This window comes from Python bivittatus, unplaced genomic scaffold (genome assembly GCF_059951505.1).
Source record: "Python bivittatus isolate LINGU-HERP-01145 unplaced genomic scaffold, Pbiv_v1 ctg000680_np1212, whole genome shotgun sequence".
Lineage (NCBI taxonomy): Eukaryota > Metazoa > Chordata > Lepidosauria > Squamata > Pythonidae > Python > Python bivittatus.
Window position 1 is genome coordinate 4,574,487 of NW_028277095.1, and position 14,254 is coordinate 4,588,740.

Sequence of the window (14,254 nt, forward strand, 5' to 3'; positions counted from 1 at the left end):
ATAGTGAGCCAATGGCTAGGAATTTCTGAACATGAGCCATTGTCTGATTGCTAGATATTAAAGATGCCAAGATGCACGCCCTTCCAGGAAAGGAAAAAATAAAATAATAAAATAAAACGCTGATGGGTCTTCCAAAGCTGAAGGAAAATGTAATCCATTCCTCGTCCGGCCCTTGGGATGGGAACTTAACCCAGTTCCTCTCCATGTCATTTTCACCTCTTGAATAACAACACACTTGTCCTTGGAGTACAACCCTAAGAGGAATGGGTGGGGGGAGTTCCCCACCCAACTACTATTCCGGGAACAGAACAGTGACATTTCCTTTGAAAAGCTCTTCCTCGCCTCTCTCCTTGAATGCAGGCGCTCTTTTCCCAAAAGTTCTTTTTGCCAGCATCAGCACCCCAGCTAGGGATCGAATGATCCAATTCTGGGAAGGAAGACAAAGGGCTCCCAGGCTCAGGGGGATAAAATGGTAATGCCAGATATCTGGGCGGGGAGGGGGGAAGGTTGGATCATGCAATATGCAAAACTCTCCCCCTGGCTTGACAAAATGCAATCGTCGTGTTCACATGATATGCCACATGTAAAAACAATACACACATTAGGGCTAACTGCCATTCGGAAAACATGCAGAGGCAATGCTAGAATTCCCCAAAAGGCTGAATCACAAACTACCCAACCTGGTCTAGGATCCTGTGCCTGCATGCATACAATGGGCTAACCCTGTTTAGCGCTAACCTTGCTTAGGGTTTGGGGGTTTGGGGAGACTTAATGTACAGGGCGATCCAAGTTCATCTGGTTCATTTATGACCTAAGGTAGTATGCAAACCCAGAGAACGTATTAATTCGAAACTATTTAGAATCAAGGACAAGTGAAGTAGTTGTGCAAAGCTAAGCCCCCACCTTTTATGTTTCTGGAATTTATGAGAGCCCAAGGGCTTGCTAAATATACTTCTCAGAGAAAATGTTTGATCTTTCTCTTCCTCCTCCCACCTCCCCCGCTTTGTACAATTCCCTCTGAACTTTTTCCACCATTGGAACACTTTTTATTATTTGGTAAGTATCTCCAGCATATCAATCATTTTATTGTTTATTCTGAAAAATGCAGTACTGTCATACTTAATGATTTCCCGGGGCAGCATACTCCTCGTCAGGCTGGCTGAGCCTTGGAGGTTTTCCTTTCGCCCATATTTTAATTTTTTCTTCTTGTTTGTGTTATTGTTCCAGGAGAAGGAATATTGTGGGCAGGAGTTTATTAGGCTGAAAAAAGTGGGAGAGAAGAAGAGGGTTTTTCTCTGATACAGAGGCACGCAAGCTGCAATTTTCTCCCCCCGATTGTCGCTACCAATCTGTCTAGATTGGGTAGACAATCTTGGTAGAGGCAATCTACCAATTGTCTCTATCCAGGGCATGCCCCGATCCAGCAGAAGGGGCATGCTCTGGGTACCATCAGCTAGGGAGTGTCAGCTGGCAGGGCCCAGAAGAAGACATCTTCCTGCTGTGGCACCTGCCCTTTGGAACATCATTCCCCCTGAGATTAGATTGGCTCTGTCCCTCTTGGCCTTGAAAACGTGGCTTTGTGCCCAAGCCTGGGGCCCTGGGCATGGGTTAGAGCCTGTCTCCTGGTTGTATGGATGATTAGTTGGATCATGCCTGGCTGCTGTGTGTTTTATTTTTAATATTTTTAATGTGTTTTGTGTATTTATTTATTTTATTGTAAGCCGCCTAGAGTTGCATAAGAATAAGATGGGCAGCTGTATAAATCGAATGAATGAAGAAATAAATTTTATACCTTCACTCAATGGGAAAGGCATAAGATCTAATACATTTTTCCACGTTGAAGCTGTTGGCAAAGCATCATGGATCCCCTGCTTCTAAAGAGCAAAGCAGTTACGTTATTTCTTCCGTGGTGCTCTATGAAGCTGCCTTGGACAAACCCACAGGCTGGAAGAGGGTTTTTATGCATGTGTACACTCTTCTTCGATTAATGCAGTATTTCCCAACTTTGACAGCTTTAGGATGTGTGGACTTCAACTCCCAGAATTCCTCAGCCAGCCATGCTGACTGGGGAATTCTGGGAGTTGAAGTCCACACATCTTAAAGCTGCCAAGATTGAGAAATACTGGACAAATGGGTGGAGGTGTCAGAAGGACACATATTTACTGGGTCCACATTGTAATCTATGGGATAATTAGCCCAAAGCATTCTTAGCATGGGTTTGTTTGTTCTCTTTATTTCTGTTAACTGGTACTGTTCCTAAATACCTGAAATCCATTAGGAATAAACTTACCACATAACTGTTACAGCCACCTTTTCCCCCCTTATAGACCCAATGCTTTCCCTACCAAATGCCAGGACCAGCCTGAGGAATGGTTCCCATATCATATTATTATACATTGCAGAGGGTTTGTAAAGATCTGTGAGAACGTCCTTCAGAGGCAGGAGGAGCAGACTAGGCAATGGTCCGATAAGAGGTAGCTTAGCCCTTGGAAGGAATAGGGGCATGGCAAACATCTCAGAAGAGACCCGCCCTAGTTTCTTGGACCATATAGGCGAGGGTAGGGCAGAGATGCACTTTGAGACTTGCAAGACTGAAGTCAGTCCTCCTAGGTGGTCCAAACAAAAAGCACCAACCATGAATAGTAATACTACCTTCATTGTAAGGTTACAGAAACAGAATCTTACAAGTCTAAAAGCTTCTGTGGGCTAAGCTGCCTCTTATCTGACTGTCGCTTTGTCTGCAGGGTTGGATCCTTGTTGTTTCTTCCAACTCTACCCTCCTATGATTCTATGTTTGGAACCGGGATTGAAGAAAAATGTGGGAAGACAAAGGGCTTTCAAACACTGAAGAGCAATGAAAGAAAGGACATTTATGTATACACTCACTTGGCCAACCTATGACGAACAGGTACAAGCACATTACATTCCACCTATGAATTCTCTTCCCCTCTGAAAGAAATTCCAGGAACAAATTCTTTTTCATCAAACTGAACGAGAACTGGGTGAAAATAGGCAGAATAATGTTTGGGTTTGACTCCGTAGGGACGAGGGTGTGTATTTTCCGTTCGCTAGCATATTTCTGACAAAGCAGTTGCATTTAGATCTAACACGCCAGGCATCTCAACAACACAGGGAAGGCACTAGCAGCATTTTCTCAGTGTCTGGTAAGCTGTAACAAAGAAAATGTGGAACCTTTTTGGAAATCATCCCCAGCTTATTAAAATCAGCCACTAGATGGAAGACTTCACTTAGAAACCAATTTTGCAGCAGTCCTGTGCATGTTGAGGCTCCACGTAAGAAATAATACTAGTGTATAATCATATTCCTTGACAAAACTGCTCTTATTTATATGAATAGTTTTATAAATATTTCAAGGGAGAAACAGTTGTAGGAAAGCAGATATTGGAAAGCGCATCTGGATTTTTTCCCCTACTTTACTTCCCTTGGCAAAGTAAATGCTGTTAATCATTAAGTCATGATTTATTTAACCATGGTTTGCTGAATAAATAACATACTTTGTACCTGGAATTTACGGTTTGTTTAAGCCTGGTTTATAGAATCAGTCACAATTGGCTGGTTTCACACAACACATTAACCCAAGTCCAGACAAACCATATTATGGCTTAGTGAAGTGTGTGAATCCAGCATTTATGATTTTATTGTATAAATTAAGCCCAGCTATGTCTAAAGTGGATTGGAAAAGGTAAGTTACTGGGGGAACAATTGTGGCAACCAGGCAATTGACATGTCACTGAAAATAAAAGAATTATGTCACCAAACAAGAAAATGCAGGTTTGACAGGGATGTCCAGGGGAGTGGGTCAAAAAAGTCAAGATGGTGGCCACAACACATGATCAAACCCCCCATCTTCACTTTTTTCACCCTTTCCATGGCTACCTGATCTGCAAAAATGATATATATCCTAAATTATATCTAGAATTACAAACGCAGAAGACATGGGTATAATTTAAATAAAATAGAAATGGGTAATCTGAAGACACTATGCAGTTCCTGAAAGGTTTAGCTGTGGCTCTGTGAATTCTTCAGATGTTTTTATCAGATTATAGCTTTTCATAGAATGGAAGGGAACATGATTAAATACATGACTAAAGTGGAGTAATCTTGGCTATGTGTAGTCTTCATTAAATACCACTTTAGCTTTTCTCTGGCCCTGCCTGTTACCTTTCTGGGTGCAACCTGAGATGCATCACTGAGAAGCTGCAAAAAACTGCATATCCCTGAATCAGGAATAAAAAGCATCTTCCCAGAATGTGGAAAGCAGGGGAGCTGTTTAGCTCTGCTTAGAGGCTCCCGACTCATGGCCAATTTCTAGCTTCTGATGATTTATTTATTTATTTATTGGCCATCAAACCAAGGTCTTCACCTCAAGGACCCCTCCAACTATAGGACCATCCTGTATGAAGCAGGGCCCAGGGTCTTTTGCTGGTAGAAGCAAGGTAGAAGCAAGGCTGAGCCTGGCAAGAAATCCTCATTTTGCATCTCACAGCTTGTCCTAGAATTGGGCTGCTCTGCAAATAACTTCTGCCTTATCTTTCCAGCCTCTGGGGAAATGGAAAGCAAACCATTTCTCTTGACTATGTTAGTCTGAGCGGAGGGCTCTAAATATTGCATAGTTTTCAATAAATTACAAGGCGTGAAGTGACTTTTGCATTTGAACCGACCCTAATAAAGACAAAGGGAGAAGACTGGGTTCCTGCTTTTGAGAATTGCAGGGCACGTTCCATTGGTTGAGCTGAACCCAGAGACCTCTGAGCCCTGAGGAAGTGTTTGTTCTTTCCACACTCAGCCTTTTGGCTGGGTTCCCTTGACAAGCTGCAGTGCAGCCAACCCCATTTTAGTCCAAACGAGCAGATCGTGTGAATGCAGCCACAGGGCAGCCTGTAGCCCAACGTTTCCCAATCTGATCCTCCCAACATCTCTAGCAATTGGGCTCGTTAGCCAGTTTGGTTGAGGGAGATGGGAATTGGGCACTTACTATAGCTGGGGATAATGGGGGTTGAAGTCCAATGGCACCCAGCTGGAAAAGGTTGATCTATGAGAACTGGGAGGGGGGAGGGTCAGCATTTCATTCCTTGGGTCAAAACCGGCCTAAGCTATGATTTCTAGCATTTGAGGATTGAGCCAAATCTCTTTCCTCTTAGCTTAGCCTTGAAATAGGAGAATAATAAAAGGCTGCATATGTAGCTGGAGCAATGAGTTTGCTGCAGATGTGCACGCAGCCTAATCTGGACAGATGCACACCCTTGAAAACTGACCCCAGATGTCAGCCAGCCAGCTAGCTATATTCTCCTCTAGGGTTGCCCATACCACCAATCTCTGGCTGTGACCTTTTTCCTCATTCAGCAGCCTCTCAAATTTCTGGGGTTATTGTTCCCATTTGGACTCCTAAAATTAAATAAAATAAAAATTTGGGATTTCTGCAATGGTTATTTCTTCAGAGTCGTCTGGAGTAATGAAGATTCCAGACACAAAGCGATCTCAAATGGCTTGATCTGAGTTGAGACCACAGTTGGAGGTCCAGCTCTTTTGTGTGTATGTGTGAGTGAGGGGAAGCATTTATCCCCATGCCTATCTTCCTAAAGGGACCCAGTCCAGATGAGATCCTCATGTTGCAGGGTGTAAACATATGCTTCAAATTAAAGAGAAGATAAAGAGTACATTCCCAGGACACAGTGAGCTCCAAACTAGCTAGACATATTTTAACGTGGTATGGTTGCTGCTGTGGTTAGTGGATGGTTCAGTGTGTCATGAAAACCCAGAGAACTAGGTTAATTAAACCATGGTTGAGTTAATTACAGGGAAACACACATGCACACATAGGCATAGTTTGTGTCTTAATTGTATTAAGTTTATCCTTGACTTCTGCCATTCCATTTGGCAAATGAAATTGACTATAATGTAAGGAGACTTGGAATGGCTATTTTCTCCCAAATAATGAATTGTTTTCTTTGTAATGTTTTAGGTGTGCTGAGCCTATCTGACGGCTTACACCAATTCTCTATTTTGATTACTGCGCCGAAGCAGCAAGAAATTATGAGTGTGCAAATCATCCACAACACGATTTGGACTGTCGAGTCAGTTCAGATTTCTGAATCAGTTTGGAAAATGTGCTTTTGCACAAGCCCAAGGAGCTGTCAAATCACCAAGCAAACCTCCGTCTTGCCAAACAAAGTTAGAGGCCTCTAATTTGATTCCACGTTTCATATGGCTTCATGATTCATTTCAGAGTCTGGAACCGAAGGAGAAGGACCGGTCTCATTTTTTACAATACGAATGTTGTGGGATCGGCTGAGCTGAGGGAGAGTGACTGGCATAAAGTCACCACAGGGAGCTCCAAGGTTGAAGGGGACTTGAACCTGGGTCTCCCCCACCCAAACCAAATATCTTCAAAACTATTTAAATCATCTTGTTGTTTGATGCTGAATATCAACTATGTTATGTCTGGCATCCTGGAAGCATGCAACATTCGAACTCCTTACGTGCGTGAGTCTCACACTTAATCTCTGCATGTCACTGGCCAAATCAAATCAATCATCTTTACTCAGTCAATGACCAGCAAAATTTAAAAGGACAAAAATAGATTGAAACGAAGCAAATATATACAATCATGTAGTAACAACTAGTAAAATAAATCACATAATAATATAGCATTCATTCCTCTATTACTATGTTGATACATTTACTACCCGGGTAATATAAATCTAAAACATCAATAAGTATAAAATAAAAATATGCATCCCCTAACATTTTATTAATTAAAATATATCAGACCAAAAGTAATACTTAAAACAAAGGTGATTACACCTTTAACTGATTTTGTCTTTCCTTCATTGCAGCAACTCATACGCTGGTCACTGGCCATATTTGTTGTGGCCTTCAGAGGTCCAAAAGAGCTACACAAATAATGGTGTTGTCTCATGGTTTACTGTGGTATATGAACCAGTAGCTCCACCTTAATCCACCTGACCAACTGTGGTATCTTTCTCTAGTTTGTTTCAGGATGAACAACCAAAGTTTCTGGCTTATAGAACACAGGAAGTGAACAGTCACTTAAGCCACTCATATTTGTAAGTCAGGATTCTGTAGAATTTGGGCCAACCATTCTACGTGAAAACCAATCAACTGTAATTAAAACCTTGAAGTGCTGTGAAATTAATTTAAAGCATCTTTAAAAATTTCTTGTTGGTCAAATCTGTTCTACAGAACAGCATATCTTTATTAATGGGTTGGTTTTATTTTTAGAGTGCCCTTCCTCCCAAAGGAACCCATATATTTGTGAATGGGTTCATAAACTACATTAAACGATGTTTTAAAAACCATGTTGGATAAACCATAATGGCTGGGAACACCAATCATGGTACGTAAGCCATAATAATTCATGCAACTCTGTAAAGCTAAAGGAAAAATGAAAAACACACAAACTATATTAGTGCAATATGCTGTGTACAGAAATGATTCTCTGCCTGCCTCTTTTTGGAGCATGAAATCTTCTGAATTATTTGCACTCTGCTTTATAAAGATCCTTGATTGTTTTTTCAAGATGGAAAGGTAAGTCTTGGTCCCTGGAACACGGCAATTTTTTCCTGTGCTATAAGGAAACAAACCAACCAAAAATATATACCCTACTTTCCTGGTTCCTAATTTCCAAATTAATCATCTCTTTAGGAAAGAATACTAAGAACAGATTTGAGATGTTTGGTCTGAGTTTAAAATTCAGTATAGTGTAATATCGTTATAGAGAAAAAAAGTATTTTATTTCAAGTGGTTTTTCATAGCATTTGATCTTCATTTTAAGTGGTGGAATAGCCTACATCTTGTATGCATAATTTTTTTGGTGAGGAAGGGTACTTTTGAGTCCGTCTTGACTCCTGGTGACTATATGGACAAGTCCATTCACTTTTCTTCACAACCTTTTCAGAAGGGGGTTGTCATTACCTGCATCCTAGGACTAATAGAAAATTACTGGGCCAAATTCACCCCACTGGCTCCCATGCCTAAGGTAGGACCAGACCTCAGGTTTCCATGTTCTGAAACCAGTGCCTTAATCACTAATTTTAACATACTTGAGATGAATGGTATTTTTAAATGATTGGTGGTTAGTTAATCTACATAGTGGATGAACTTTGCTTTTCAGGTAACTCTATCTGCACTTGAATTGACTGCCGTAACAAATTGTTAAGGGTTACCTGAATTGGGCCTTCTTCGCAGGATGTGCGTCACTCATCAATTCTTGATCTCATAGAAAAACTTTGGCCTCATGGAAAATACAGGTAGATATTGCTTTAACATGAACTTATAAGCACAGATACAGAACCTCATGAAACTAGAAAGACTCAGTGTCTGTGTCAGATACTTACATCAAGGCTGGGCAGATATCTTAAAACCAGGAGCAGAACAACTATACAGGTACAGGTAAGACAGAAAGTGAAATTACTTTCTACAGCAGTTCTTGGGAGAAGATAAGGGGTCAGGAACACCTGATTAGCCTTTCAGTATCACCAACGTTTTCTTCCCAGAAGATCTTTGATTGCTGGGGCCTCCACTCAGCTAGAATGATTCATAGTCCGTTCCTTCCTCTGGCTACTGTCTGGAGGGAGGGAATCACTGGGTGGACTTTATCATGTAAATAGGACCAGCGTGTTGTTGATATTGATATTTCTGTGTCTTTATCTTTGTTGGATAAAGCAGGTGATAGGGATGAACGTCAGAGGTGGTGGGATATGAGAACTGCTAGAAACTGCATTGATTCCCTCTGTCTCTAGTTCAACAGATGTCAGATCTTTGGCCAGTCAGGTCAGACAAAGCAGTTGGCTTGTTTTTGAGGTTGCCAGATCTTTGTGCTTTGTGCTACAGAAGAAGTTGACTGTGTCTGCATTATAGGGATGACAGAGAACCTTTCCTGCACAGCTGTCCTGAATTAATACTGCAGCTCTTTCATTAGGCATGATTTTTCATGCAAACTTTGGGGCATGATCTTAAGACTCTTGTGAAGCTTTTAATGATCTTCTGAGATTTGTGAACTTTTGCAGTTCGGTAGTTTTATAGGTTTGGGTGAAGTCAGTTGTATTAATAAAATATGCTGACTTTGTTTCACCACTTAGATCAAATTGAGTGTTGAGTTCCAGCTTTCTCTACGCTAAAAGAAAAGCTCAGCCAGGACTCACATGGAGCTCTCCAAGGTCCTGTTCACTATTGTCACCTCAGGTCCTCTGACTTGATTTCATCTGCTGTGTCTGCTTTTCCTATTTTGATGGGATTTTTGGTGTTTGTATCTACCCTGACTCATGTTCCCTGGGAGCTTAAGGTACCCACAGAATAGGAAAGACACAATTTTCAGTGAATTGAAACAATGATTTTAAATACATCTGTAGTCCACACAATGTGCTTAACTAGGCCATTTAAATACTCGTCTAGATCAGTTGCCCACCAGGCTATAAATTTGGTTAGTGGTCTTTGCATCTTAGCAGGTCATGCAAACTCAGTCCAGTTGAGTTTATGCATTGCACAAATCCCCCAAATGGGTTAATCACATAATCAAGTGAAATGTGTTGTGTGAGAATGTGCAAGGATGAAACTATAATTAGCCTGGTGGGAAATTTCTGGACCTTTTTGTAGTTAACATAGCAAAGCAGGCTTCCCAAGATTGGCTGGGGATTATGGGAGTTGAACTCCCAATTCACTTGGAGGACATAAGTATGTACACTAGTTATGAGTTTTGTGAATAAAAGATACTTCTGTTAACCCATATTATAATTTCATCCATATGCTGTAGGAGGAATTGGACTTAGAAACTTTACAAAAAGGCCCTTTCAAAAATCAACATCCTCTGAGGATGATGCTGTTATCAAGATCTTGATAATATTGTCCCAGCCTCATTGATATGAACCCAGCCATTTCCCATATTTTGGGCAAAATGAGATGGAGACCAAATGGTTAACAAAATTTATTTTTGCAGCGCAGTCTTGGAAACAAAAGAGAAACATTGCAGAGTGGTCTTTTAACCAGACTCCAACTGTAGAAGCTCTTTGCTTCAGTACAAATTGATACTCACCACACTGGGGCTTAGTACGTTGTGTAGATTCAGCTGGAGTTTTCTGGTGTTTCTCATTTTTGATAGGTCTGGATTGCATCAGTAGTTGGCTGAGGCAGCCTACACCATCTGTGGCAGCAAATGTCCCAAACCTTTGGAGACTCTCAACCTCTTCTATGTCCAGACTTCTAAGGGTTTCTCCTAGTGATTTTCAGCAGCAGGCATAAAATGCTACTTCTAATGTGGAGAGCTACACTCAATTTGTCTTTTTGGCCTGTCTGGCCATGTGGCCACACTGAAAAAGTGGGACCCATTTGGAGATTGGGCGGAGTCTGGAGGAGTTAAAGGTGGAAGTGGACCTTTAACACATCCATTCCCACCCTTAGTTTTGCAAAGGAGAGAGAAAAATCAGGGTATTGAAGATCAGTCAAATCACATGTAGCTGGCAAGACCAAGAACCCAAGAACAACACAGATTTCAGGAAAGTTTCTTTAATGCTAGTTGGAGGCCAATACAGAATCATGAATAATAGGATTACTATTATACAATAGGAATAATAATAGGACTTTCCCAGTCTCAATTATAGTGAGACTCTTTGAAACCCTTTCCCCTGATCTCTCAGGAGTTGAACTATTTTTGAGATAAAATTTCAGCTGACTTGCTCCCAGCTGTCCTACAATCTCTTACAGCCATTTTACTATGACATTCCAGCAGCAAAATGACTCTGGGGTGGTCTATGGGCTACAGATTTCCAAATTCTGCCTTAATGATTTAAATCAGGCATCATCAGGGAAGTGCAGATAATTAGCCACATCTGGTAGCTTGTCTAGTTTTGTTAGCTACAATGCTTGGGCTTTATAAGAGTGCAGTTGGACAAGGATGGAAGGCCTATTTTCACTAATAGATCAGCTATGATACTCTTTGCGGGCTCCTGTATTTCTGATCCACTTGGAGATTTTTACAGATATGGTGGAATGTGTAAAACATGAGAAAAATGGGAGCATGTGCTAAACAAATGTTCTCTAACCTGGTGCTCTTCAGGTACGTGGGATTTTGATCTCCTTAATCTTCCCTCCACTATTGGTTTGGCTCATGACTGGGTCTTTCTGGGTGAGTCCTCCCAAATCTGGGGAAAGCCATACTAAAGGCGACTTGATCTGTCTTGCTTTGGGCTGTGGGGGAGAGAAGATGTGTGGATTTTGCAAGATATTCTATGTTTTTCAAATAATACATAACCTGATATGCAAAGTCCTTTTAAGTTCACCAAATCATTCAGTGTAGTTTGCCAATCAAAGTTGCATACAAATGTATGTTGTTATGCTTTTAAATGCTTTGCCTTAAGGAAAATTGATAGCAAAAACATAGGCAAATAATATATGAAGGTATTGTGAGAAATGGATATGAAAATGCATAGGAGTTCACTTTTAAATTTTATAAATCTGAAGCTTATGCAGAAATGGGTTAATTGGAATTTAATGCTGCAAAATTGGGAAAGTGAGAAACTGTTTGAATGTGAGGTGATAATTTTATTACATTACAATTGTAAAAGTAATGAGAAAAATGCTTTTAAAATATGTATTTTAGCACTGTAATTTTGAATATATCTGAGCCTGAAAATCTGGCTTCAGTCCAATACCTGCGAGAGATTTTTCCTGTACTGACAAATAGACTAGCACTTACCAAATCAAGGAACAGGTGCTCCTCCTTCACAAAAAAAGCAAACTTCCAACCCTTTACACTGAAAATTTGGAAGAAACGGACAGGAGTTCTGCTGCCAAGATCTGCCTGTATTAAGGCATCTCATTTGAAAGTAAGGTACTTGCTAGAATTCTTGTGTTATAACTTTAACTGTTAACCAGAGATCCTAGATTCTTGGACCTTGGATTGTTTTCAGTCTACTCAGCAAGGTGCCTCACAAATCTAAGAGGAGACTTTGCTGGTTAAACTGCAACATCTGGAATGGGTGTCAAACAACTGAATCACTTTTGACAAAAGACCCCCATCCAAATTACAGGGAAGGCATTCACACAACTTATTTTTTCAGTCATTCAGTGCATTTCTGTCTCTTTGGACACCACAGACATAATTTCACCAGGGTTGTCTGTCAATAACAGCTGGAATTCTTGTAAGCTTCTGCGTGGGTTATCTGTGTGTGTATGTATCATTAGTTCATGTGATAAACTGAACCACAAGCTTGCCAGCGACATTTTAGCTTTGTATGTTGGCTAACCTGTATGCTTAATTGATGATTCAATCTGAGTTTAGTAAACCATGATTTAGATAACCATGGTGCCAAGAATGATGTCCAAACATAGCCAGTAATTTGGTTGTGAATGAGAATTTTGAAAGTTAAGCTGAACTCCCTATTAAAATGCATTTCCAGGGAAAAAACCAAAGCACTAGTTCAGCTATAATCAATTAGGCGCTAAGAATGCTCAGGCGTGAAGAATGTTGCAAGCGGTAATGAAATAATGAAAGCGTTAACTGCAAGAATGCCAACTAGGACAATAAAGAATTAACACACAGCACTGGAAATGCAAGACTATAATCTAGCAGCTTCAGATAGGTTTCCTTTAACCCCTTGTTTTTACTAACCACACACAGGTTGTAACCCAGCCAATGAATCAAAGTCAAATAAAATGCACATTACAATTTGCATAAGTTGACAATGAGGGACTGTAGCCCCCCCACCCCCTTCCCAGGCTCGATTATGCTTCTAGCACTGATCAATAAACCAATTTTTGCTTTAGTGAGGGTGAGCTGGTCTTCGGATTGAACAAACCCAAAAACTGTCTTACAATTTGGTGTCAGCAGTTGGATATCAGGAAACCAGTCTTGTCTTTGCTTCTAGCACTGATCAATAAATGAGCTGATACTTCAGTGTTGCGTAACTGAACTAAAAATATCCTTGCTAAGGGAAAAATTAGAAATGTCCTAACGTAGGGAGTAAATTTTCACAGTTGTTTTTCCAGGTTAGGCTGGGCTAATATGTGCTGTGTTGCCCATTCCCCACTTTTGCAGCCCAAGTTGGAAATAGGGGTATCCATGGGAGGTAAAAAAAAAAAAAGTGGGTCTCAATTGCATGGCCAACATTTGGACACAACCCCTGTCCACCTTGTGAAGGTTCCTCTTAGACTTATATTGTCCAACTTCCCTTCTTGCAGTCTAGATTGGAAACAGTGAATGACCCAGAAGTCATTTTCCCAAGAAATATTCCAAAGTGCAGCAAAAACGTTGCATGCTAATTTTGAAAAGGGAAATCTGAATTCATGCTATGTCTGCTGGAACATTATTGTTCAGCTTCTGAGTGCTTGAAGGATCATTTGTCTCTGTTGTCTTAGGGCTGCCAGGTAATTGGAAGATTTTCATGAAGCAGAATTATGATCGTTTTAAAAGCCTCCAGAGCCTGTGATGCATAGTGAAAGAAGCAGGAAAGTTGCCAAGTGACTTATTAAAAAGAACAATACATTGCTTTCCCCTCCCACTACTATCTCCACCATGAATGAATCCTTAAGTTCATTTCCATATATATATTTTTTCTTTCCTGCTACAGAGGAGGCTCTTATTCAGCCTCTTCATTATGCATGAAGTCCTACAGTCCTACTTTTAATGACAATGGAAAATTAGCAAAAAGTCTTCAGGTTGATGTGAAATGGGTAATTCGGCAGCTAATAAATCATCCATGGCATCTGAAGCCCTCTGCTTTAATGGTTTTTTTTTTAATTCAGAGGTCTTGTTTCTAAAACCTAGCCCATTTTTTCAAGCCTTTTTTCTAATACGGGTTATATCCTGACAGGTGAGAACAACAGGCATTTGGACTTGGTTTTTCATCATGAAAAGTGTTTTTGAAACAGGATTTTGAAACCAGTTTTAGGACTGAATCCAAAGAGCTAAAGGCTTTTCTTGGAAACAGAAGTGAGTCCTCCAGAAAAACATTTGAGGGCGGGCTCTCCTGCACTTTCCCCACTGCCGACTGCTCTTGCAACAGTTCCTGTGACTGTACAAAGTGGTGCATGAAGATGGGAACCCTTGGCAACCAACAAGCATTTTGTTTCCAACTCTTTCCTCTCTGTCTCCCCTGTTAGATCCTGGACAGGCATGGAGGGCAAGCAATGGACTGAGATCATTAACTAGTTCTATTTAAATGGCTCCCACTCCTGAATTTCAAAACAGAGTACTTCATGAAGCAAGGGAAATTGGTGT